We start from the raw sequence: 16,461 nt of genomic DNA on the forward strand, positions 1-16,461 counted from the left end.
TAGGAAGAAGACCTTCTTAATAAATGCCAGTTGTAAAGACTAAACACGTTAAATTCGCTAGTCAAATATATAAATGCACGTGTGATTTTTTGTTTGCTTAGATAGGTGGACGAGCTCACAGCCTATCTGATGTTAAGCGGTTACTGGAGCCTATAGACATCTACAACATAAATGCGCCGCCCACCTTGAGATATAAGTTCTAAGGTTTCAGTATAGTTAGAACGGCTGCCCAACCCATCGTACCGAAACGCATTACTGCTTCACGGTAGAAATAAGCAGGGTGGTGGACTCACAAGAAGTCCTACCACCAGTAATTACGCAAATTCTAATTTTACTGGTTTGATTTTTACTACACGATGTTATTCCTTTACCGTGGAAGCTGATCGTGAACATTTGTTAAGTACCTACGTATTTCATTAGAAAAATTGGTAACCTCCTGCGGGATTCGAACACTGTTGCATCACAAGATACGAATGCATCGGAAGTCTTATCCTTTAGGCCACGACGACCTCAAAATAAAATAGTCCTAAATTTGGATTTGTCTTCTAAATCTGAGTCTTAACTTTCTTTTCATAAAAGACAGTTCATGTCAAGAGCCTAAAGCTCAATTACCCGGAACGTGTCTCAAAGGTTTTGTTTTTTACATCCCAGAGGAAGAATACGGCGCCCGCGCTGTATTGTGGCGCCTTTCTCTGCAAGAAAGAGACAGATGTACGTGGAGACGAAGTGCGGAACAGAGAGAAAAAGCAAAGCGAGTTACAGCACACAGACCAAACGATGAAATGAATCTAGTTTGGCTGTTTTAGCTTGTGCTTTCGGTCGTCTGTGTTGTTCTCCTCACTGTTTTACAGTCAGTGATGTAAACAACTTATCATTTCACGTGTTTATGATCATATTTATAACTGAATTGTGTGTGAGAAATGTGCTAGTTTTGTATGTGGCGGCTAAGAGCACAGTTTCGGTAACATTTATGAGTGAAACGGTAAGAATAACCAAGAATGCATTTCGTATTTCGTTCCCTCTCGCGTCCCTCTTTGTGGAATGCACCTCACACTTCACTGTGCCCGGGCGCACCTTGCTACACTATCCAATTTTATTTATTGACCGATCAATATTACAATAGTTGTAACTGTTGGCGTTGACCGTAGTTCCAAACGATGGTCTGTGAGATAATTGACTGTAATTTGAGTCTTCGCGTTTCTCAGAATTATACTTCGAACGTTGGTCCTTTTGTTTTGTTGTACCAACTGAAAAGGTTCGGGATTAAAATTCGATATATAATATAAATTAATGGTATATACTACTTTTGTAAGTCTCTTTGTATTAATTTATGAAAATACAATATATTACCTACTTATGATATTTTTCTTAATATTTTGCACTTCATTGATCTTTAAATACCTAGGTGCATCAATATTTTTGTTGTGTTTATGGCCAATATTGGTAATAATAATAATATAATTAATAAATTTTTTTCAAAACATTGTTCGATGAAAAGTTGTTCGGATGGAAAATATAAAATTACTTAGTTATTTAATTACGGAGATACATATTATCTTCTTTAGCATTTTTTTTACGAAGGGTCAGGAAAATAAGATTTTAATCTATTTATATAGTACTAGCGGCCCGCCCCGGCTCCGCTCGGGTCTTTAACAAAAATTTCAACGATATTTGATGTTGTTTTATTTGTTTAAATAAAATAACACTTATTGCGGCATAACTATAGGTAATAGTTATAAATATGCTATCGCGATACTTTTTATAATTAATAATGTGCTCTACACAAAGTCGTAGTACATTATTTTATTCTATCATGAATAGTTTTCGCAGAGCACGCGATGTAAAGAATATTTTAGGTATTTTTTTTACACCGTGAGTTGCATTATTGGTATTTTAGTAAGGATCCCTAATTTTTTTCAAAAAAAGGTTATATAGCCTATGTCACTCGTGAATAGTAGGTATAGCTTCCAAACAGTGAAAGAATTTTTCAAATCGGTTCAGTAGTTTCGGAGACTATTCAATACAAACAAACAAACAAATGTTTCCTCATTATAATATTAGTATAGATATAGATTGGTATTATTTTTATTACCTATGATAGGTTCAAGAGCTTGCTTGATCCAGATCTTAGATTCATCCAGCGAATATTTTTGTTTATCCATTTACCCAAAACTTTAATAAACTAATAAAAAAAGGAACAAACAATATGCCTGCTCAAAGGCGGATTTAATATAAAAAGTGAGTTACTCAGATTATTCTGACCTATACCTACAAAGTATCATAGAGCTTCAAATAACCCGTTTATTGAAAAAATACGGACGGAGCTTTCAAGGGCTACCTCCTTTAAAAAAGACTATGCCAAAGTAAAAAAAACTATTGATCGGAAATTGCGCTTAAAAATTAAGTGCTTCATAAACTCTTTGTTTTTTTTTACTAGCAACAGCTGCAGTTCGGTAGGAGTTCAGAAGTATCCAATAAGGATTAGGCTTAGTAGTTACTACCAACACAAAGACTGTATTGTGTGAGCTTCAGGCTCGATTGTGTAACGGCTATCTTAAAATTCAAACCGGAATAAATTGGCTGTTTCGCAAACGAAGTAGAGAGGACGCCGGTACCTCCTAATGCGAGCTCACCACCAGTAATTATGCGGACACCAGAAACTTACATTCTGTACAGGAATATTTGGATCGCGCAAAAGCTAACTCTTTGTATGGAGTTGGAACAGCGCCCTTAGCGGCAAACGTAAGTTAAAACTCACAGCCCAGTGAGTTTCTCGCCGGATCTTCTTAGTGGGATGCGCTTCCGATCCGGTGGTAGTTTCTGCGAAGCACTGCTCTTGCTAGGGTCAGTGTTAGCAACACTCCGGTTTGAGCCCCGTGAGCTCACCTATAAGTTAGGGCGAAGCTGAAATAGCCTCAAGGCTATCAGCATAGGAAGGGAAAAAAAGAAGTAAGTTAAAGCATGCAGAAGATTTAGAAGAACCCTAATAAAATCGCATTTCTCGATACGAGTATGCATACTGTCTCACCAACGGACATTTTTAAACCAAGAAGGCAAAATGGAACATCCCAAAGCATGTACATGACATTAACATTGTTTACATATAGACTCTGTAAACAACGTCATCAGATATGCCCGAGAACTGTGTGTAAATATAACAATTATGTATGTATCTACGGGTTAAAAGTAGAGATAACTTCTCACTGTTAATAGGAAAGTATTATATATAACTTGACAGTGGCATTTAAATAAAATGTACCTCGGTCGTATTGTGGAGGTTTTTTGAGGTGTAATTTTAAGGTATCTTTCTTAACCCACGTTCAAGAAGTCACGACTTGGAGTACGTAATACCACAATTTTTAGTTTTTCTATATTTAATCGCAATTATGTAAATTACGTTTTCATTCGCGTTATCTTGTTTCATTTACTTTGAAGAGTACATTAAAATTTGAGAAATGGCACAATTAACACATTCACTTAATGAATGTTTGTTCATACGAAATTTACTATCCACTCAGGAGTGGAATTAATGAAATTGATTCGAAACACACTAGGGCACTTAAACCAGTATCACTAAATATCAAATCTCAAAGTTGACCGGCTGAAGCTGTACCTTATAATAATATAACGGTTATTATTCTGATAATTATGTAAAATGCACACGATAAAAATGATTACTATTCTAAAATGTTCATGATGCGCTTTATGAATTCAAAAAGCCGCGAGTAATGCTTGCATTAATATACTAGAACATATTATTTATATATACACACACACACAACATATCATTCTATTCAGTAATGTGTAAGAATTGTGATGTAATAGATAATATAGAAAAATATAGCATTCGGTATTTATGACGATTGGCTATATAAATTAACTAGCTGTACCCGTCTGGGCATTTAAAATTAACATTATTATTTCTCACCCCCACAAAGATTCTCATCATTAACGCCCCCGCAACTGGTGTGGGAAGTCCAACACTCATATAAATATTAGCCTGTCCATTAAGTATTTTCTACACAGATACCAAGTTTCAAATCAATCGGATGCATGGTTCAGTAGTTATAACAGAACATCCGTAAAAACCGCTGTAGATTTATATATTAGTAGATTTATATATTAATTTACACCTTTTGATTAATATAATTTAAGGCATAGCCCATGCCATTAGCAGTGTCACTCCAGCATTCAATGTCGCATGGGTGGATGTTTCGTTTAAAACATCTCAGCTCATCTGCGAGCGTAAGCTAATAACAAAATACAGCGGTATGTCTGAAGATAGAATATGTTAATTTCCGGCATAATTTCGTATCAAAGAACACTTGACATCCTTTGGAATCCTTTGATAATATCAGCATATTTTAATGTTACGTTAAAAGTCGAGTTTTGTTGGCAGTAGCCTGGCTTTTCCTTTATCGCTGTCAATGTTCTTGAGCGAGGGTGGATATTTATGAAAGTGATAATAATGGTACAAAGTGTTTATAAAATACAATGACTTGACTGAATGGATGGATGAACATTCGTCCCTTTCACTCTAAACGTTCTGTTTTATATCTCACGAGCTTTCACTTTAACAATTCGCATTCCCGATCCTGTGGACAGAATGGAAAGCAGTCGACGTCGCCCAAAACACGTCATTTCGGATCCTCCTGATCCACTAACGGTGCTTTTAGGAAACTCAAGCACCGGTCATCGTTCTCGTTGAATCCGTCGCTTGCGACGAAGGGCTCGACGAGAACATTAACCTACAGACACAGCCCACTGAGTTTCTCGCCGGATCTTCTCAGTGGGTCGCGTTTCCGATCCGGTGGTAGATTCTGCGAAGCACGGCTCTTGCTAGGGTTCGTGTTAGCATCGACGTCTGGTTTGAGCTCCGAGAGCTCGCCTACTAGTTAAGGTTACGCTGAAATGGTCTCTCAAGACCATCAGCTTAGGTAGAAAGAAAAAGCATAGGTATCGTTAATAAGTCCAGACACCAGTGTCAGTCCACAGAAATATCTGTAAATTTTATCTGCCAGTGCGTCTAGAAATCCCATAGATTTTCTTACTTACCCCTCAATCGTATAAACTTCCAGGAGAATCTGGTAAAAATCTTTAAGCTTGACAAACAACGGCCTCTGAACGTTTTCGTTGTTTTTAAACAAACCAAATGAATTCCCATTTTTCCGTTACCAAAAACAATAGAAATATCTAAGACGAACTCACAAACCAATTAGGTAAGCTATAATTCATTGAATGGCCTGTAATTGCGGACGCCGTGATTCGTGTGGGATGTTAAATAATTGATATTGTGTTTCGTAACTGTTTCCATGCTCATGTCGTTTGAGATCAGTTTAAAGTTGTGGTTAGTGAGACTATTTTATATGTAAGGAGATATTTTTGACGATTTTTTTTTTTGATTCAAGATTTTTTTATTATCTTATATGTTTCATAAGAACTGAATTGGTATCGGTGGTAGAAGCAAGATCTCGAAAGTAGTAATTTTAATCAGTAGTGTACCTTCTTTTACTTTTTTCATGTATAAAAATTTCGAAGTGTGAGTATTAAAAGTAGGTATGAGAGAAAATGGAAATTACCTAATAATACGTGGAAACTTAGTAGTTATGGTCGTTTCGAATTCCATTAGAACTTGTTGAGCATTTACAGTTAATGTAGGTACAACAATGGCGCCCGTTTGTTTAACAAACCGCAGTCCTCCTTTCAATAAACTGGTTGAACCAGATTAGACTCACTCTACTTATCTTTTAAAATACTTTAGGGCCAAAAGTAGATTTTATAGCAGTCGACGGTATATACCTAGAAACTATTTATATGAGAAATTTTATATTGTAATGTAGGAATTCTATGAAAGGTTTGAAAATATCACTTGAGTACCCATTAACGAATAGTTTACTGAATGAGCGAATGAATTGGAGCGTGAGTTAAGATGGTATTTCTACATCAGCTGGTTTCTTTTCCTCTTTGGAATGCTTCGAAATATTTGTTGTTATATAAGTTAAAGTTTAAAAAGAAACCATTTTATGTAAGTAGGTAACATTTAAGTTTAAAAAGGTAAGGGATTTACCAGATAATAGGCAGCAGATTTCTCTGTGTATTTTACTATACTGCGTATGGCCAACGTTAAGCCTACATGGGCAGGTATCACAGTCAGAACTTGGCATTCTGCCTCCTTTTTTTATTTGTATTGGTAGTCATAGATTGACATTTGACAATTGACGTCTTGACCTCATGATTCAAGATGGCCAGCACGTCCGCACATATAAACATTTATAATTTTATATCTCAGTTTTCTTTCTCTTGCACTATAATCTCCATGTTGTAGATTGATTAAGTCCAATGTTTTACGACCAAGCATACGGCCTTTTAATCATACGTTTTGATGGAATAAACGAATTTGTTAAAACCAAAAAAGTAATAGACTAAATACAGATACGAAAAATAATTTTATTAATTACAACAACAAAAAAGAAAAGGGATACACAGTTGTGTTGTAACAAAAAAGTTTATTGTTTTTAAACTTGTCATCGTTGAGTACATTCAAACAAAACCTAAATTATAATAAAACTAGCTGACCCGACAGACTTCGTAGGGCTTCAATCGATAAATAAAAGACCTAAACTTTTGTATAAAATAAACTTAAAACAAACAAAAGGAATCTGTCCGACGGGGGGGGACACATCAAAAGAAATACAAAATTGTTATTTTTATTTAATTTCGAGTGTTTTCATATTTATCTACCTTTTAAACGAAGGTCTGGACTTCCACAAATAATTCAAATAGCAATTCATTTTTATACATATATATATAAGATTTGAAAATCTGCAAAATTTCCTCTTCGTTGGTGGTCGTAAAGCTGTAATGTCAGAACCCTCTTCATTCAACAGCTCCTTATGTCGTCATCGGCTTCCACGTGCTTCTAGGACCACCATGTGTGCAACGAGTATGTTTCGATGATAGCTCGTGCTCAAGTATGGAGTAGTCCGTGTTGATTGATCAAGTTAAGAGGAGAAGTCCATAAAAATGTGGAATGATTTTCAAATTCTATTTGTTTTCATCAGTGTTTTATGTGTGTAAATAGCAGTGATATATCATTTTTCGAATTAAGTACGAAAAGAGTCGTAGACGACGGCTTGCCTGTGCCGTGGACATTGTCGATGTCCATGGGTGATGTGACAGCTCAACAATCAGTTGGGTCGTATGCCTTCGAAGGCAACGAAAATATATTTTTTTATTTTTTTTTGCTTAGATGAATGGACGATTTCACAGCCCACCTGGAGTTAAGTGGTTACTGGAGCCCATAGACATCTACAACGTAAATGCGCCACCCACCTTGAGATATTAAGATCTCAGTATAGTTACAACGGCTACCCCACCCTTCGAACCTATGGTACTATGGTATAGCTTAATAATGAGAGATCGCCATTTTGTGTCATGCTTTTACTTACAACCGTCAAATCTACGAGTCTGTCCATTCAAATAGAGAAAATTGGAGTGCATTTGTAACACAAAAAAAAAACATATTTTTACCATATGCGTTCGATATACCGTACTTAAGAAGGTGTATGTAAGTATAGGGTATGTATATCATAAACTTTAAAAAAATATATATATGCGTTTACTCCGGCTAATCTCCGGAACGGCAGGATCGATTATCACAGAACTTTCACTAGCAGACAGCTAATATTATAAGAAGTAACTTATGCTACGTTTGTTTAAAAAAAAAGGCTTTCGCGCCAAAAAATTAAAAACCCATAAAATTGTGAACAAAAGTCATGATCACCGGGTGGGTGTAGCTAGTTCATGATAAAATAAATTGCCTATATGCAGCTATAATGCAGTAATAATCGAAAGCAATTTCGATAAATAATCGATAATTTAGAATTAAGATTCATAAATTGTATTTGTTAAAAAGTTCAATATTGAATTTTAAAAAAGTGTATTACCATTCCTGCTGAATTCATTTTGTTAATTGAAAACTGCAACCATTTATTGTGTATGGCCCGTCAGTATTTGTACCCTTTTCAATTTCTATACTTTTACCAGGAGCTTTTCTTGAGCCTGAAACGTGTAGTCCAACTAAAACTTCTGAGAAAAAGACCATAATACATTAATTTAAAACAGAAATTACCCCGACGGTTCTGAACTATATTTCATATCAGCCATTCTGTATCGCCTCGACTAAATTTGTGTGATCCATAAATCGATTGTCGAAAAGCAGCACTTTGTTGTGTAATTAGATCTCATGTCATTGATATGCGTTTACCCCTTGTGAGACCACACATGGTTCAGTTCCGGACACGCTTATTTCCAAACTTCTATAAAGTTTGAGCACTTTTTTAAAATTAATATAGCATGGCTGTTCCCAAATTTGGGCCTTTAAAGATTTACTCTGGAGAGATTAGTTTCGGCCAGACTTTAATCTTTCATTATTTGGTCGATTTTGTTTTAATTAAGTATACTAAGGTATTTTATATGATGTTAATTATAGCAACGCCGTCGAGGCTTACAGTGAAAGCTCCGCCCTTGCTTGCCGGAAGCCAACTAGTTTATTTCCAGTTATCAACAAATTATAGCCCAAGACTTTTTGGGATATTCTGTATAAAAGTTCTAAATGAGATACAAAATTTCTCTTACGCATTTGTAGAATTCTCCACATCGTTACGTTTACAGTTCAATGAATACCTGTTTGCTGTAGTTGATAAGTGTTCAAGACCATGTTTTTTTTTTTTTTTTTTTTTTTTTTTTTTTTTTTTTTTTTTTTTTTTTTTTTTTTTTTTTTTTTTTTTTTATTGCCCTTGTAGTTTTGAGAATCTAACGGTAATAGTGGTTCTTCAAGCTTCATGTAATTTATTTTCCTATCGATTAATACGCACTTTTCTGCATTCGTTAACGTAGACGGTATTTCATGTTCTACTTTGATTCTCGGTAAATATGGATGTTATTGTTGATGTAATATACTTTTAAAATGTAACTTAAATTAAACCTGGTCAGGTTTTGCTTTTGCTAAATGGACATATGTAAAGCATCATTTGTTAAGACAATTTTCAATCTGTTTTATACCATAAGATAATTGCTATGGCAAAAACTTTTCCTTAAGTGGTAACAGTAACTGTATGAAGGCGTATCTCACTCATTCGGATAAACGAATGTGTGTAATACAACAAAAAAATCAATATACGTGTTAAAACCGGCCACATTTTATGGTAAAAATTAACAATTTTATTTAAACAATTTTATCTCTCAGCAACCGAATGATCATGGTTCTATACTCTTCGTATATACGAGTGTTACTGTGTTACTTATAATATTTTGTACTCAAGTTTAACAATATTTGGATGTGTATGTGCATTACTATAATTCTCATGTTGTATTTGTTATTTTAGTTGTGTTATTTGTTCTACACACACTTATCACTTTTTATTATTATTCTCATTATCCTCTCGCAGGTCTGCTGGAAGAGATTTCTTAGAGAAATAAGCAGTGCCTTTGTACATAATTTTCCTATTACTCTGTACTATGTCTTTTTTTCTGTGTGTACATAAATAAATAAATAAATAAAATAAATAAATAAATTGTCTCAAAATATTATCGAGGGGCTTAAGCGACATTTATCTTTGTAATTAAATATTTTATTTGGTATCAGCATAAACTGTTCGATGCTTTTAATTTAACTTCAATTAAGCTTACTCCGTTGAAATAGCTTAAGAAGTTGTTTAGGATATTTTCTCAAAATTTTAAACTTTAAATGGCTCTCCCTCCAGTAACGTTGCAAAAATGACGCTTAAACCAAACGGCCCCCTCCCCCACGTTATAGGTATAGAATATACCCCTGATGCTTAATTTAAGTCGACGTTTGAACTTGTCTACTTATAAATTAAAAGCTTCTTAGACTACTAAGATAATCCAGCTACTTATGTAGCCGGTGTATTTCATTCATACTAGAGTTCAAATATTCTTTTTAATGTTAAAGAGTTATCTGAAGACGCATTTTCATTGAACCGCTGCCCTCTGATGTCATACACGAATTTGTACTAGGCATTATCATTTTGTAATCAGCACCGACTATCTATATAATATAAAGAGCATTACAATTATTATGTATTATATATGTACAGTTTATTCTGTGAAATTTTGTCTTTCGACTTTCTTATTGGTCTTATGTGTTGGTTTTAATGTTTTTACTGTTGCTTAGTGTTTATTTCTTCTGTTTTTATTTTTTATTATGAATACCTAGTAGATGTGACCAGACCCAGGGCCGACGTTTCCTGACTATTCTGGGGCAAAGTGAAAATTGACACTCTGTTACATAAATTTAATATATTCATCTAATACATGAAATGTCCAGATGTCTTGCCTTTCATACGCGCCCTTACCATACGTGAGTTGTTTAAATTTAAGCACATATATGAGTCGACTATTATCAAAGCCGGCAATGTGACTTTTGGACAATTATTGGTAAATCAGAAAAACGAATTATTGACTTTGTATTCCATTGGCAGTCACAAAACTCTTCTGAACGAAATCTTAGATAAATAACAGGTTAAGTATTAACCTTTATTTAATGCAGGTTTTGAACCGTATTCTTTGAAGGAGACGATTATATTCAAATCAATCTGTATTGACATATCAATAACATTTTTTTATCCAAATGCACAGATTGCCACCTTTGATAATAGACGACTCATATATACTCGGATATTATATACAACTATACTACATAAAAGTATAGTTGTATATAATATTATAAGTAACTATACTACATAAAAGTACTTATTGAAGAACTTAATATTATTAGCTTTTTTATTGCGAAATTATAAGTCAAATAAAAAAAAGTAAGTTGTCAAACAAAATCTTTTTAGACGAGAGTAACGGATATTACCATTAAGATACGCAATATTTGAATAATGCTTTGAAAACGATCACCTCATTTTGAAGTACTTGACAATTTCGTCGCCCTAGACACCCACCCTAGTATCCTTAGTGCAAGCCGGAACCTTCACACCGGAATGCGTGTCTGTGTCACGGCAGAAATAACGTCATATTACGCCATTACTAAGATATACCAAAGTGCTCTATAGTACACCAATAAAGGTAAAGCCGGAAGGCTTTGTAGAAATCAACTAAGATATTTGCTTGGGGCCTTTACAGAGCGCTTTGGGACTGTGGGCTACCTACGTAATATAAACTTGATTGATGACACAACAAACAGATTGTATATAGAGGTGGTGTGAACTGTGCATCACATATTTTGCTAGTGTGACGACCTAGTAAAGACAGGAGTTAATATCTTAGGCTATGGTTACTATGTATGGCAGTAGGATATATATAGGTTTTAACCTCCAAATTTTATCACAAGATTCATACGGACAGTGTAAGGAGATGAGAAATAAATGGCGGTGGAATGGGAATAAAGATCTCAAGAATCGAAGCGTCTGGTGGCTGCCTGCCCAGGCCTTGAGATACACTAAATAATACTCACTATTAATATGGAGGGACGATGAAGAAGTAGCAATGAGATTTGGTCATATATTCAAGAGTTTCTCACGGTCTTGTATTTCTCACACAATTTAATGTACAGTGAAGTACGCGTCCAATGAAATAGCACAATATATTTCTTACCCGTCTGATATTTAAGAACGGAACGAAAGCATATAATTTTTATACTCGCGAGGCGTGTGGCATGCGGGCCTTTCACAATTGTTTTACGTTTCGTTTTTTTTTTGTTTTTCGTTTTTTATTATTATTAAAAACTGCCTTTTTATAACCTCGTTCATAAACTCGATTCTTCTTGTGTGTATGCGACGCTTCGAATTCGTAAATGGCTGCGGGCGATCTGACACGTGAGAGTATTCTTATTGTATCTTGGCTATATTATTAATGCAGTTTGTAACGACGAATTAAATTTATTTTTGGAACGAAGTTCCTTATGGGACGATGTGGAGGGGTACCCTAACCGGGACAAAACGTCCGTAACGTAAGATTTTTACTAGTAATGCACACAGTGTACGACTTAACTTTGTAATGACGTACAAAAAATTACATATTATTTTATCATTCATTGACCACGATCTCAGAGCGTTCGTTTGCGCAATACACTAACTCATACGCAAACAACCGTGAATGAAGTGTACCACATTAAGTTCGCACGTTACCGAATGACCGTGGGTTGTTGCGAAACCTCCAGTTTTATTTTATTTATACCTCGAATACTACTTAAAATTAATATTTTTATAATACGGAACTTCGTTCCTATCCGGTGTCCCACGACACCACACATCTTTTTTATGACTTATTTTCCGGTTTTCGATAGAAGGTTTCAATGTGCAACGATAGATTGTTTCGCGACGTAAATAGGTAGATGGTGCAGTTGGAAATAAATGTAGATTGTCGTGAGTTCATTACCAGTGCAAAATAAAGATATGATGCATAAGTGAGTCGACTATTATCAAAGCCGGCAATCTGACTTTTGGACAATTATTGGTAAATCAGAAAAACGAATTATTGACTTTGTATTCCATTGGCAGTCACAAAACTCTTCGGAACGACATCTTAGATAAATAACAGGTTAACTATTAACCTTAATTTAATGCAGGTTTTGAACCGTATTCTTTGAAGGAGACGATTATATTCAAATCAATTTGTATTGACATATCAATAACATTTTTTTGTCCAAATGCACAGATTGCCACCTTTGATAATAGACGATCAAGTATGATAAACAACGTGAAATCTATATATATAAAAATGAATTGCTGTTCGTTAGTCTCGCTAAAACTCGAGAACGGCTGGACGGATTTGGCTAATTTTGGTCTTGAATTATTTGTGGAAGTCCAGAGAAGGTTTAAAACATATGAAAAGGTTCGGAATTAAATAAAAATAACAATTTTGTTTTCCCTTTGATGTGTCCCCCGTCGCGGCGTCGGACGGATTCCTTTTGTTTGTTTTAAGTTCCTATTTTTTTTTATTTTTTTTATTGCTTAGATTGGTGGACGAGCTCACAGCCCACCTGGTATTAAGTGGTTACTGGAGCCCATAGACATCCACAACGTAAATGCGCCATCCACCTTGAAAAGTTTAGGTCTTTTTGAGGCATTGAGGCACTACGAAGTCTGCCAGGTCAGCTAGTAAATAAATAAAAATAATGGAACCTATTGCGTACATAAAAATCCAAACGATGTTTATTTGAAATATCAATCATCAATTTTCAATTATTATTCTTAGGGCCCTACCTTATTACCTTTGAGCTCACAAAGACGAACATTCTAAGAGTTGTCGAATTATAAAACATTCATGTTTTCGATGTCAAATCATAAATTCATTCCGCTAAACCGTTACGCGTCACTCAACCACGACACCTATGTGCTGGGCTAATCTCGAATGCGTAACGCGGGCCTGTCAAGGAAGCATTAAACTGTACTGAATTATTTGAATTCGGCAAGGAAACGTCAATATCAACTGCCAAAGCGAATCCTTAATGGAATAACACTTTAATGGAATGAATCCTGGACGGTGATCCTTCGCGTCGATGTCTCGCAGTATCAGATGGCTGGTTGATAGGACAATACGTTTTGATTTTTATTGAAAATTATTATTTTAATTAATTTTACTTTGACTGTTAATGTTCAGTTTTTAGATTATCTGTATTATTCGTTTACTTTTCAAACAGTGAAAGAAACGACAGTATTTGAAATTTTTGAATAAAGAAATGAGTAGAGTCGCACACGACTAGTTAAATAGCAAACATAATAATTATTATGATTTGGTAAGTAGTTATTGTACTATTTCTAATAAAGAGCACGTTAAAAAGCGTTGTTCGTAATATGCTATTTCATTTATAGCACTTGAAATTTTGGAGAATACGCTCGTTATTTTTAACACGTTTTTATTAGCTTGGTGTGTATGTGTGTATGTCCGTAACGTTTTATTTATGTGGCCAAATTCCTAAACGTATTTTTCACTGACTTTAAGACTGCCGATTAATTTGAAAATTTTCACACGTCTTGATAACTGACCAATGACTACAACATTCTTATATCCTTCGCTCTGGTATCCTGACCAGTATGAATAGGATACAACTCACTAAGTTTCTCGCTGGATCTCCTCAGTGGGTCAAGATTGTGATCCGGTAGTAGGTTCAGCGAAGCACAGCTCTTGTTAGGTCTAGTATTAGCAATTCTCTCAGGTTGAGCCCGTGAGCTCACCTACGGGTCCGCGCGAAATTGGAATAGCCCCTTAGGCTACCAACGATTAGGGAAGGAAATTCAAATTAGGATACAAAGATTTTTTTTTATGAAATAATTAATATTAGTTCGGTTTGTTTTTTTTGCTTGGATGGGTTGGGCTCACAGCCCACCTGGTGTTAAGTGGTGACTGGAGCCCAAAGACATCTACAACGTAAATGCGCCATCCACCTTGAGATATAAGTTCTAGGGTCTCAAGTATAGTTACAACGGCTGCCCCACCCTTCAAACCGAAACGCATTACTGCTTCACGACAGAAATAGGCAGGGTGGTGATACCTACCTGTGCGGAATCACAAGAGGTCCTACCACCAGTATTTAAGCGTGTTTTTTTTATTAATGTTTCAAACTACATTTATATATAATATTATTTTCATAATGCGTACATTATTCGATAGCACGCATATTTTATTGTTGATGTTTTGGCGTCGTGATTACGTGTCCGTCCTCGTCTGGATACACTAGTCGAATACCAATGCCCCATGCCTGTGTCAACTGTAATTACATGTTAATAGCGTTTATCTACATATTTAATCGGAAGCTTATGCAGATGTGCCGAGATCGATACGATAAGACTTCGTGATGCATCAGTATTTATTTAATACGTTTTAAGGAAATACCTTCGTTATTCATAGCTGACTAGCGGCCCGCTCCGGCTCCGCTCGGGTCTTTAACAAAAATTTCAACGATATTTGACGTTGTTTTATTTTTTTAAATAAAAGAACACTTGTTGCGGCATAACTATAATAGTTAGACATATGCTGTCACTTTACTGACGCTTTTTGTAAAAAATAATGTGTTCTACAAAGTCGTAGTACATTATTTTATTCTATCATTAATAGTTTTCGCAGGGCACGCGATGTAAAGAATATTTTAGGTAATTTTTTTACACCTTGGGTTACATTATTGGAGTTTTAGCAAGGATTCCTATTTTTTTTCAAAAAAGATTATAGCCTATGTCACTCGGGAATAGTTTAACTTCCAAACAGTGAAAGAATTTTTCAAATCGGTTCAGCAGTTCGAAGCCTATTCAATACAAACAAACAAACAAACAAATCTTTCCTCTTTATAATATTAGTATAGAAGTATAGATAACGATAATTAGCGTATTTTTTACATATTTTTTTTTATAAAAAAGATAAAAAAAGTGTTAAAAGTCGTTAACGGGAATAATTTGTTCCTTTTTTCAACTGCTTACTTGCAAAATGTTGTATATATATTTGGATCACACTTTAATTTTGTCGGCAAGAAAAAATACAGATGCCATATTTAATTATGAAACCGTAGCTTAATCTTTACCTTGAACTTTCAAGCCAGAGCTTATGAGCTGTTCACAAAAACACATCTTGTAAACTTACAATGTTGGTATGTGAACACTTGAATGGTCATGGATGAGTAAAAAATATCGTAATGTGGTCTAACTGGCTACCACGGAGTGGGGCAGGGTCGTCAAATGCAATATTTTAGGTTCACATTTTGCTTAAGGAATAAATTGCAATATTATAATTTTTTCGTAGATCGTAAGGATCCGTAATGTTTTTCCCAAGAAGGGATGCGATAAGAACCCGGACTGGTAGTAACTGTAGCTCAATTCAGACCTATCGTAAAATTAACATATTTTCATAAGGGGACAGCCCTATTACAGGAAATACCTAGTCTGCATCAAGAGCAGTATCAACGGACTCTTTGAGAACGGATACGATCAGATAAAAAATCTGACCATCGGAATGCCGATCGGATGATGTAATGCATGATGGATGCTGGACTTCTCAATGGGCAAATGGAATTATGAAATGTACGAAGTAATACGCTGAGATACAATACGAGATGAGGAATGTTAACGATTCACTTTTTTGGTCTTCGTTTGTTTTTTTTTCTTTCGAATCACTAAGACACGTTTAGTGTTTTTCGAACCTCGGAAACTGATGAGTATTAATAATTGTATGTACCGTCGGATTATTGTAACGAAAACCTGTTGCTAAGTACTTTTGGTGATTCAAACAAGTTAGAGAGCAGATGATGAATTATCGCTAGAATGAAGAAATTCTGTTGTCGATCGTGATATCCTCATGTTACTTTGATAATTTATTGAATTACTGTATTGAATACTCCTTATGCTAGTGGACTGGGTAGGGTTCTCAGTTCTACCCTAGGTTAGAAGGTCCGAGAAATTCTGTGTGTGTATGTGGTTTTACGAGCTTTTGTTAAGTGGTTAACGG

At 35.1% G+C, this 16,461-nt stretch overlaps 1 protein-coding gene across 1 annotated transcript in view; it reads left to right on the forward strand.

The window, feature by feature from the left end:
* Nucleotides 1–777: 777 nt before the first annotated feature.
* boi (brother of ihog) overlaps nt 778–16,461 on the forward strand; it is a 53,605-nt gene continuing 37,921 nt past the window's right edge. The window contains exon 1 of the mRNA XM_089734820.1: nt 778–982. The gene's annotated coding sequence lies outside the window, so the exon portion shown is untranslated. The remainder of the gene's footprint in view (nt 983–16,461) is intronic.

Source organism: Bombyx mandarina, chromosome 18 (assembly GCF_030267445.1).
Source record: "Bombyx mandarina strain Sakado chromosome 18, ASM3026744v2".
NCBI lineage: Eukaryota > Metazoa > Arthropoda > Insecta > Lepidoptera > Bombycidae > Bombyx > Bombyx mandarina.